Below are 11,076 nucleotides of genomic sequence, written 5' to 3' on the forward strand. Positions count from 1 at the left end.
CCCATCATATTAGCTCAGGGTTTGGAAGGAGGGTGCCAGTCAAATTATATTCTTTCCACTTTTTATTAACCATTAATGTAGATAGGGGCTTTGAGAATTAAAAGATAAGGATGTGCTGGCTTGGCTCTCCAAATCTGCTATATTTTCTCTTCCCTGAGCTATGGATAGCTTGATGAAAGAGGGTTTCAGAGCAGCAGCTAAATTTCACTGGATGTGGTGATATTTAATAAATGTTTTCAGTGCATTACACAGTATGATATTAATGAGCACTTGGATAATGATGGCTGACAATATGCAGTAGCTTGAGCATTCCTACAACTGGAAACTCTGCAGACAGGTCTCTCTGCCAAAGCCATGCCTAAATGGCTAATATCTGAAACAAAACTTCACTGTGCCTCATTTTGTTTTACTCATGCATTTATTCACTTCTGAGTATATACTATGTGTTGGGCCCTGATAGTGACTGCATGTAGAGAAAAAATAAGGAATCCTTCCTGCTCACAAAGAACACAACTACAGACAGGAAGGGAAAAAATGGATAGGAAAATAAGCATAATCAAGTTCTCTAGTTGGTGGGATTTAACTATAAAATGATGAATGAATTTTCAAGTTTATGTGGAGAACACTGTTAATATATGAATAGCAATGTTAATTTATAAAAAGAGTACAGAAGGAAAGATAGAATACTCTGAATAAAGGTAGGGAATCATTAAACAATGTCGTATCCTTTAGAGAAATGTGAATATTTCAGTACGAATTTAGGACTTCTGAACTGTGATATTGGGTGTAAATTTATCCTTAAGTAGTAGAGCTCATTGGACTAACTTGAACAAGCTGTAGTACATAGAACTATGTAACTGAGAGGAGCAAGTGTGGCTACAGTTAGAAAACTGGATGGAAAAAAATGAGTATGGATGTTGTGAATCTCCAGAAATCCACTATATTGGTGCAGATGGGGTGATGATATTCGGTAGATGACACACTTAGGAAATGTTGAGTGGGTGGAAATAAATGGGCATGGCCACTGAGCAGGCATGGCCTGAAGTGAGAACTTAAAGATGATACTCCTGTCCTTAGCTGATACAACCATATAGGATGTAGAAAACCAATATTTCAAGGGAAAGATTAAAAAGTATGTTTTGGACAGTTTGGTGTTCTGTACATTAGACAGGGGGAAATTAGGTATATAAGCTTAGAATTTACATATTTTCATTTAAATTTATTCATTCAAGAGGACATTTTTTACCCCTTTGTTTCAGAAGAAGCAGTTTTCAATTCATCTAAGAAAGATCCATCAAGAAAATCAATATTTTAGGGAAGTTCAGAGGAGGACGCCCAGTAAATATTCCTGAGAGAAGGTCATAGGGGTAGAAAAAAGGAGGAAGAAAACTTTGGCAACTGTCTTTCCTCTTTTAATCTCTGTTTTTGTAAAATGTTATCTAGCAAAGTGATTAGAGTGGAACCTTAGGGAAAATGCATATTTATTCACCAATATATTTACATGACTCATTGGAATACTGTCATTTAAATAAGCTGCTTAATGTGTTTGATTTTTCTACGATATAAAATGGATCTCTGTGGACAAAATGGACCCACATTGCCAAGTATCAAGTTGGTTTCCTGTTTGTTTCCTTACTTAGCTCAATGCAGCCACATCTAAATACACCTTCACAGAGAGCAAGAGACAGTCAGTCACACAAGAGTGACTCAGTTCATCCTGAGAGACTTTGCAGAGGCCCCTGAGTTGAGATCTGTGGTCATCTTCTTCTTCTCATTGGTCTACCTGTTCGGCCTCCTGGGGAACATCTCCATCATCACAGCTGTGATCAGGGAAAGCCGCCTCCACTCACCCATGTACTTCTTCCTGAAGAACCTGTCTTTTCTGGACATGTGCTACACCTCAGTCACCGTCCCCAAGGCTCTGGTTACCTCCTTCAGGGGGTCTGGGGTCATTTCCTACCTGGAGTGTGTAGCTCAGCCTTATGTGTTTATTACACTTGGTGCTACCGAGTGTTTTCTGCTCACAGCTATGGCCTATGACCGCTGCACAGCCATCCACCGGCCCCTGGTCTATGGGGCCCTGATGACCCAGAAACTTTGCTCTCAACTGGTTGCTGACTGGGGCCATGTACTCAGCCTTCCACACCCTCAACACCTTCTCGCTGCCCTTCTGTGGGCCCATCATTGAGCATTTCTTCTGTGACATCCCTCCGGTCATGAGAATCTCCTGCGCCTATTACCACCTTAGTGAGGAAGTGGGCTTTGCTGTGAGCAGCTGCATTGTCATGAGCTCCTTCGCCCTCACCCTCCTCTCCTATGTCCCAATCATCTCCACCATAGCCCAGATCCCCTCCGTGGATGGCAGGTGGAAGGCCTTCTCCACCTGCTCCTCTCACCTGACCACAGTTGTTCTGTTCTATGGAACCAGGAGCTTCATGTACTTGAGGCCTGCTTCCCGTTACTCCCCAACTCAGGGTCACGTGGCATCTATTTTTTATTCCATTCACACACCTAGTTTGAATCCTGTTGTCTATTGTCTCAGGAACAAAGATATGAAGGTCGCCCTACAGAAACTGTATTGTGCAAGGAAGAACTAAGTCCCATGAGAGCTAAATTTTTTGTTCTTTAGAAATTCATAGAATGGCTATTAATTTAAAATATAATATGCCCATCTTCCTATTCTATCCTTTGCCATTTTCTACTGTTGACCAGGCCAATTGCACATATTTTCCTATAGCCTTGCAAAGATATGTATTCTCACCAGCACTTTCTGGACTCTTCCAACACAGTACCACATAAATTCTTATATTTCTCCATATTTTACCATAAGAATATTCTTTTAAAATGATGATTTCCTATCCAGTATATTTAAAGGAATCATGTGTTCCTGAGACTCTCTAGTGTTTATCATCATCCTCATGTAATGACTCCTACTCTTGAATTTCCAACTCATTCTTGACCATATTGACCTGAATATCTCACAAACACTTCATTTTTTATATGTCTGAAATATGCTTATTCCTTCCCCTCAACTGTCAAACTGTTTTGCTTTTACTGGGTCAGCTCTTTGTACCATCGTTTGCCCTATTCCCTTGGCTAAAATATTTGATGTCATCTCATGTCATCTTTGATCCTTGCCCTTCTAAACTTGAACTCTAGGATCTCTCTTTTTTTTTTTTTTCCTAAATGCATCCTTAATCCCTTAATCTCTAACTGGCCATCTCTTCTTTGTCCATGATTTCATGATCTCCTTTTGTAATCAAATATAGTTCTTCAATAAAGTTTACTTTTCTTGAAGGAAGAATTCTATTCAAAAACTCTTACACGGTAGCCCTTCAGAGGCAGTCAAAGAGGTGAATAACGAGGCAAGTGAGCTGGTCTCACTGCTCAAGTACAATTCCCTCCTCAACTTTCACCACCAATATTTTTATGGCAGTCCTAGTTAAAGGCCTTAAAATATATAGTATGTATATGCTATTGTGGTTTCTTTTCGTGCTACTGCTGCTCTTCAAATTCTTACCAAAAAAAGTAGCAGATTATCTTTCTAATATAACAATTTTTATATACACTTACAATAAATAAATCCTACAATGATTCCTGACAGTTTTATAATAAAATCAAAGTTTGGTGTATGCTTTTTACTGCCTTTTATTATCAAAAACTCATTTATGTTCATTTGCATATTCATCTACATTTTCAACCCACTTATGGCATCCAGGAACTTTTCTGCATTTTCCTCACTGATAGTAAGTGTCACTTGTAACATACACAACCACTGTCAGCAGAGCTCAACTGCCACTTCCTCTGTGAGGTACAGTTCTTATCTATAAGACTCTACATACTTCATATTGAATACAGTTTTGTATATTGAAATATTACAAATATTGATAGTTTGCTATCCTCTTCTAAAAGTACTGCTGCACTGTCGCTACATTCGTACAATGTAATGTTTTCTTCTGTGTAAATATCTAAGACCATTGCCTGTATTTGTAGGTTCTCCACAACAGGGTCAAAGTAGGTGGCCATTTGTAGTTTCTTTCCCACATGTTCTTCTGATCATCTGTGGTGTACCTCAAGCTTCTTCCCCAGCATACGTGTGTTTTTGTGCTCTCTGTTTCACTTATCCTTCCTTTGTGTCCTTCACCACCCCACTATCCACGAAGGTCTACTCAGTTGTAAGTTATGGCACAAAGAATATCAAGCCATTCATGTAGTATAATTTTACTTCTGATATACTACATCTCATTTCCTGTACCATTCACTATCTAATCTCAGTTAGACTAAGAATCTGATTCTGCAAGGTGTGTATATCCTGGAGACCCTCTGTTCTTATCAGGGCAAGACTTTTGCAATGGCTTTCCTTTCTAATTGCTGATTAAGGTAACTTTCCTTATTTGGTATCATGTCTTTATGATAAGATCATAGTCTCACTCTGAGGGCTGTGGCAAGTTTTCTCTCCTAAAGATCAATATTACATTAATAAATTTTGTTTATTTTTACTGTAGTTGCTATACAACATTATATTGATTTTAAGTGTACAACACAGGGATTCAACATTTATGGACATTATTAAATCCTTACCCCAACTATTACAGTTACTATCTGTAAAATATCAAGATGTTGCAGAAATACTGACCATATTCTTTATGCTGTATATTTCATCCTTGCGACTAACTTATATTATAATTGGTATTTTGTGCTTCCTTATCCCCCTCACCCTTCCTACCCACCACTCCAGTCCCTCCCCCATGGTAACCACCAGTCACTTCTTAGTGTCTATTAATATGCTGTTGCATTGTTAATTTTATTTTGTTTTGTTTTTAGATTCCACATGTAAGTGAAATCATAAGGTATTTGACTTTCTTCATCTGGCCTGTTTCACTTAACATAACATCTCTAACCATGTTGCCACAAATGGCAGGATTTCTTTGTTTTTCACAGATTAATAGTATTCCATTGTGTCTATGTACCACTTCTGTATCTGCTCATCTATTGATGGACACTTATGTTGCTTTCATATCTTGGCTATTGTAAATAATGTGGCAATAAACATAGGGGTGCATTTATCTTTTTGAAACAGAGATTTTATTTTCTTCAGGTAAATGCCTAGAAGTGAAGCTACTAGGTTATACGGTATTTTAATTTTTAGTTTTTTGAGGATACTTTTTTCCACAGTTCCTGCACCAAATTACATTCCCACATAAAGTTTGAGTAACTGATGATAATTTTTCACAATTAAGAAAAATTTTTTGTAACAGAAAGTAAAGCATAAAAATTTCTACATCTGTAAATACCTGAGGAAAAAACATTTATAGCAATTGCCTGGGCATTCTTAAGTGCCCTTAAATATACTTATTATATAGAATTCTATATTTTTAAGATATGTGTTCATTTATTTTCCAGATAGCTTTCATGAAAGTTTTCCCTGTGATAGTAATAGACTTTTGAAGCATCTTTCTAATATTTGTTTTTGCCTTCTGGACTTTTGTTTTGATATGCATATTTTATTTACACTTGCCTTTCTTCATAGTTGTGTTTCATTCTTGTTCTATCTCTTCATTATTCAAATATGAAAACTAAATGCAGGTTTGTTTCACTTTGTCGCATAATGGTACTGTGGTTATTTCAATTAATTTACTCCCGAAGGCTGCCATTTTCAGAAAAAACACTTGGCATACTTACTGAAGTTGCTTTTGTAAGAAAAGTATATAAATCTAAGAATGCAATCTTTTAGGTTTCTCAGTTGTTCAGACTCAAAACAATCCAAATTTTTTTCTTGCATCTTAATGAAACATGTAACTTGTAGTTGTTTAGTTGTTATTCAAAGTGTATAGAATGGTAAACATTTCCCAATTTATGAAAAGAGGTCAACAAATTGAAAAACAACTTCAGTTTTCCCAAAAACTTACTGGATCATGCTTTATTACATTGGAAATGGTTACTTTGCTTTTGTTTTTTAATATCACTTTACCTCCTTCCCCAGTATTTCCTTATAAAGGTTAATTTTTGTATAAACTGCAGCTATAAAGTAAGTTTTTAATTTTTAAGCCTAAAAAAAATTACATTCCCACAGTGTAAGAGGGTCCCCTTTTCTCCACATCCATCAACACTTACTATTTCTTATGTTTTGGATAGTGGCCAGTATGAGGTGATATCTCATTGCGGTTTTGATTTGCATTTCCATGATGATTAATAATGTGGAGAATCTTTTCAAGTGCCCCTTGGCCATTTGTATTTTTTCTTTGGAAAAATGTCTGTTGAGGATCTCTACCCATTTTTTAGTCGAGCTATTTGTTTTTGTGTGTTGAGACATATGAGTTATTTATGTTTTGGATGTTAATGCCTTATCAGATGAGTCATTTATGAATATGTTTTCCATACTGTAAGGTGCCTTTTTGTTCTGCAGATGGTGCCCTTTGTCGTACAGAAGCTTTTAAGTTCGATGTACTCTTGTACTTTTTCTTTCCTTGCCTAAGGGGATGGGTCCAGGAAAAATTTGCTCATGCTTATGTTCAAGATTTTTTAGTTATGTTTTCTTCCAATGTTTTTATGGTTTCATTTCATTCTTTTTGATGCAATTTTCAATGGAGTTTTTTTCTTGATTTCTCTTTATGCTAGTTCATTGTTAGGATATCAGAACACAACTGATTTCTGTGTATTAATTTTGTATCCTGCCACTTCTCTGAATCCAGTTATTAGTCCAATAGTTTTTTGGTGGTCTTTAGGGTTTTCTATATATGGTATCATATCCTCTGCAGATAGTGACAGTATTACTTCTTCCTGACAAAATTGGGTGACTTTTATCTCTTTATCTAATCTGATTACTGTGGCTAAGACTTCCTGTACTATGTTGACTAAGTGGTGAGAGTGGGCATCCTTGTCTTGTTCCTGATCTTACAGAAAATGGTTTCCCCTTTTGCCATTGAATGTGATGTGAGCTGTGTGTTTTTCATACATGGCCTTTATTATGTTCAGGTATGTTCTCTCTACACCCATTTTGTTGAGAGTTTTTATCATGAATAAATGTTGAATTTTGTCACATGCCTTTTCAACATCTGCTGAGATGACTATATGGTTTTTAATCCCTCCCTTTGCCCTGTGGTGTATCAGATCAATATATGAATATTGTACCATCCTTACAATTCTGGAATAAATCTCATTTGGTAGTGATGGATGATTATTTTGATGTATTTTTAAATTTGTTTTGCTAAAATTTTGTTGAGGATTTTTTGCATCTACTTTCACCAGGGATTCTGGTCTGTGAGTTTTTTTCATTATAATGTGTTAATCTGGTTTTGAAATTAGAGAAATTCTGGCTTCATTGAATGTGTTTGCAAGTATTTCCTCTTGTATTTTGTTTTTTGGAAATACTTGAAGAAGAATCGGTATTAGTTCTTTAAATGGTTGGGAGAATTCAGCTCTGAAGCTGTCTGGTCTTGGTGTTTGGGCTGTTGGGAAGTTTTTGATTATCAGTTCAATTCTGTTACTGGTAGTTTGTCTGTTGAAATTCTCTGTTTCTTCCTGGGTCAGTACAATGTATGAAGATTGTACATTTCTATGAATTTGTTAATTTCTTCTAAGTTTTTCAATTTATTGGCATATAATTTTTCATAGAATTATATTATAATTCTCAGAATTTTATTGGCATAACTTGCAATTTCTCCTTTTCTTATTTCTGATTTTATTTGTATCCTTTTATTTTTCTTTATACTTTTGGATATGGGTATGTATATTTTGATTATCTTCCCAAAGAAGCTTCTCTTGGTTTCATTGATATTTTTTCTTTGTCTTTATTTCATTTGATGTTTTCATTTTATTCAATATATTTCTTTTGATCAATTTTACAAGTTTTATTTGTTGTATTCCTTTAGACTTCAGTTCATAATATTTTCTAATTTAATCATGATCTATGTTTTGAGTTAGACATAAGATAGTAATCTGTTTTCTATTTTCCAAACATAAAAGTTATTAGGTATTATTCCATTTTATTTAATATGTGCATAAAGAGCTTCACTATGAGTCAGCAAGTTTTTGATATTCATAAATATTCAATTATAAGTTTAAAACAATTAGTATCATGCAGAAGGTAGGTGCTGCTCATGACCATTATCTATGCTGTATATATAACCATCACATCATTCTCTTTTTTACAGAGTTTCTCTATTGTTTCTATTTTCTTTTCATAAATTTGGTAGGCTCATTAATGGCTCCCATATACATCAAGTCCTAATTCCCCAAATATGTGAATCCCTGTAAAAAGTGAAAGTTTTACATGATAAAAGAGATTTTTCAAATATGATAAAATTTAGAACTTGAGGTGAAAACAGCCTGCACTGGGAGTTGGGCCCAATGTTATCACAAAGGTCCTTCTAAGAGAAAGACAGCAAGAGTCAGAGACAGCAGAGGCAAAAATGTTGGCTGAAGGAGAGATGTGAAGCTGCTTCCCTGCTGAGGTCAAAAGAGAAAGATGGGCTGTGCACTAAGGGAAGCAGGGGGTCAGCTCCAGAGCAGGAGCAGGTCCAGAGGTGAGCTTCTCTCCTGGTGCCTCCTGGTGTCAACTTGGCCTGATCTTAATAATTCCTTTTCGGATTTATAAGGCAAACCTTCAGATTTATAAGGAAAAATATATGTGTTCTTTAAGGACATTATGTCTGCGGTACTTGTTCAGAAAGATGTAGGAAACTCATTTGCCTGCCTGTTACCATTGGAAGTGTGTCAAATGGCCCCTGTTTGAGAAATGAATGTTTACTTAATTTCTGCTAGTTATATCACAGATTTAGACTTGTATCATCATAAAAATAAAAATTTCAAGATTAAATATAATCTAAATAAGTAAAATGGCTTTCTTGGCCCTCTTAGCTCCTTGATTTCAATCAGCTGAGATGAAAATAAACCAACTAATTGGGATCTGGTTTGTAAGCTCATTTGAGAAATGAAACTATTGAAGTATTTTATATGTATTTTGGGTTCCAGTCACTAAGAATCTATTATATAATGCTTCATTTAATTGGATGGTAGTTTTATAACCTCAACAGATCTCTCTCCATTGAAAAAATACTTGACATTGTATTGGTGACTGTACTTGACAGGCCAGCCTCCCTTGGGTAGGAGAATAGTTGGAGATAGGTCTCAGATATTTGGAGCTCCCAGTCCCACAGAACAGGAGGGCAGTGGTCAGGGGAAAGGAGCAGGTGGAGAAGGCCTTCCAGTAGCCCTGCACGTGGCAGATCCTGGTGATGGTGGAAAACATGCATACGTGAGAAATCAGAGTGAGAACAAAAGCTCCCAGGATGATGCAGATGCTGTAGGTGAAACTCAGTCCTTCACTGTAACGCTGGTCCTTACAGCAGAGCCTCATGATAGGAGGAATCTCACAGAAAAGGTGATCGAGGATGTTAGGTCCACAGAAGGGGAGGGAGAAGGTGTTGCTGGCATGAGGGATGGAATAGAGAGCCGCCCAAATCCAGGCAGTGGAAACGAGCTCCCTGCAGAGGTTCCTGCTCATGGTGACCCCATAGAAAAGGGGCCTGTGGATGGCCATGCAGTGGTCATAGGCCATGGCTGTGAGCAGGAAGCACTCAGTAGCTTCCAGGGTGAAAAACAGGTCGAGCTGGGCAGCACATTCTAGGAAGGAAACATCCTCCAAACCCGTAATGGTGTTGATGATGGCTGATGGTCTTGGGCACAGTGACCGAAGCATAGCACACATCCAGGATAACAGATTCTTCAGGGAGAATTGCACACATGTGCAGGTGGCTGTCTTTGTTCATCACTGTGATGACACAGATATTCCCTGGGACACGAAAGGTGTACATGATCAGGGAAATACCTGTGCATACAGCATTCCCAGTGGGGATGTCTGAGAAACCCTTTAGGATGCATCGTGCCACTGTGCTCTGATTTGTCATCTAATTAATATGGAAAGAAATGAAAAAATGAAGAGGAGAGATTTTTGGCTTGGGTGGCATAAGGTAGCATGCTGGCAGCTCTTGAGGACTATATTTTTTTCCTTCAGAAATATGTTTCAATCACTTTTCTAATTCTATATATATATCTTTAAATTGAATTACTTCTGAGTAAAGAAAAAATCTAGCCCAGCTGTTCATATTAAATAAAATTGATTGGAAATAAAGAGAAACAGTAGCAAAAATCTAGCCCAGCTGTTCATATTAAATAAAATTGATTGGAAATAAAGAGAAACAGTAGCTCTATTTTGACTATTTGGGCCAGCATTAATAAAAGGGTAAGAGTTTTTTGTACATTTAATGTGTGAGGCAAAAAAAACTGTATATGAACAAATGTACCTTGTCATTACCAAGTGGTTGCTAATAACAGCCAATTTTTTAAAAAATAAATGGAATGTAAGAAAAGTAACATAATTAACTCAAGGTTGTAAATGAAAAGCAGCAGAGCTTGGATTCAAAGATAGATTTTGATTTTAAACAATATAATAAACTCTAGACATTATCTAGAAGAGGGCCTTCTGGGATGAGCTTTAATACTGGAGATATTTTCTTCACTGAAGGTATCAGTGTGAAGTTATTCAAGTGTAGACATCTAACTATGGAGAGGACTGAAGCACATCACCCACATGGAGACCCAGGAGACATCCTTTACTTTCTTCCTTGCCCAAAGTCACATGAATTTGTACTACTTTTAATCCATTCCTTGGATTTATTCCTAATGCAACAGCTTTTTACTCATCAATCCCATTCCCACCCAAACAAAGATAGCACCTGGAATTTAATTTAGAGGTTTTTTTTAGAAAATGTAATATCCTATCTTCCACATATGAGAATAATTGATCCACGAAGGCTGGCCTTTACCTTTTACTACAAAAAAATCTGGACAAAAGTATATAAAATGATAGAAATAGGCCATGCAGGGATGTGTTTTCTGAAAAGAAAAAAGAAATAGTAGATCTTATACAACTTCTACTCACAGCCTGGTGGTATTTTCATGACTGTAGGGACAGAGAACTAAAATGCAGAATCCTACATTGTCAAAGATACGAGAAAAATATTGTCATTAAACTATGCTGAGGCAGCTCGAGTGGTAGACTAGCAGGCAGGAAGA

General features: G+C 36.6%; 2 pseudogenes; one reads left to right on the top strand and one right to left on the bottom strand.

Annotated features, from left to right (window-relative positions):
- Positions 1 to 716: 716 nt before the first annotated feature.
- On the top strand, positions 717 to 2,597 carry LOC118967691 (olfactory receptor 5AR1-like; annotated as a pseudogene).
- A 6,431-nt stretch (positions 2,598 to 9,028) lies between these two features.
- Positions 9,029 to 9,908, bottom strand: LOC140845976 (olfactory receptor 10A3-like; annotated as a pseudogene).
- Positions 9,909 to 11,076: the final 1,168 nt, after the last annotated feature.

Source organism: Manis javanica, chromosome 14, assembly GCF_040802235.1.
Source record: "Manis javanica isolate MJ-LG chromosome 14, MJ_LKY, whole genome shotgun sequence".
Taxonomy (NCBI): domain Eukaryota; kingdom Metazoa; phylum Chordata; class Mammalia; order Pholidota; family Manidae; genus Manis; species Manis javanica.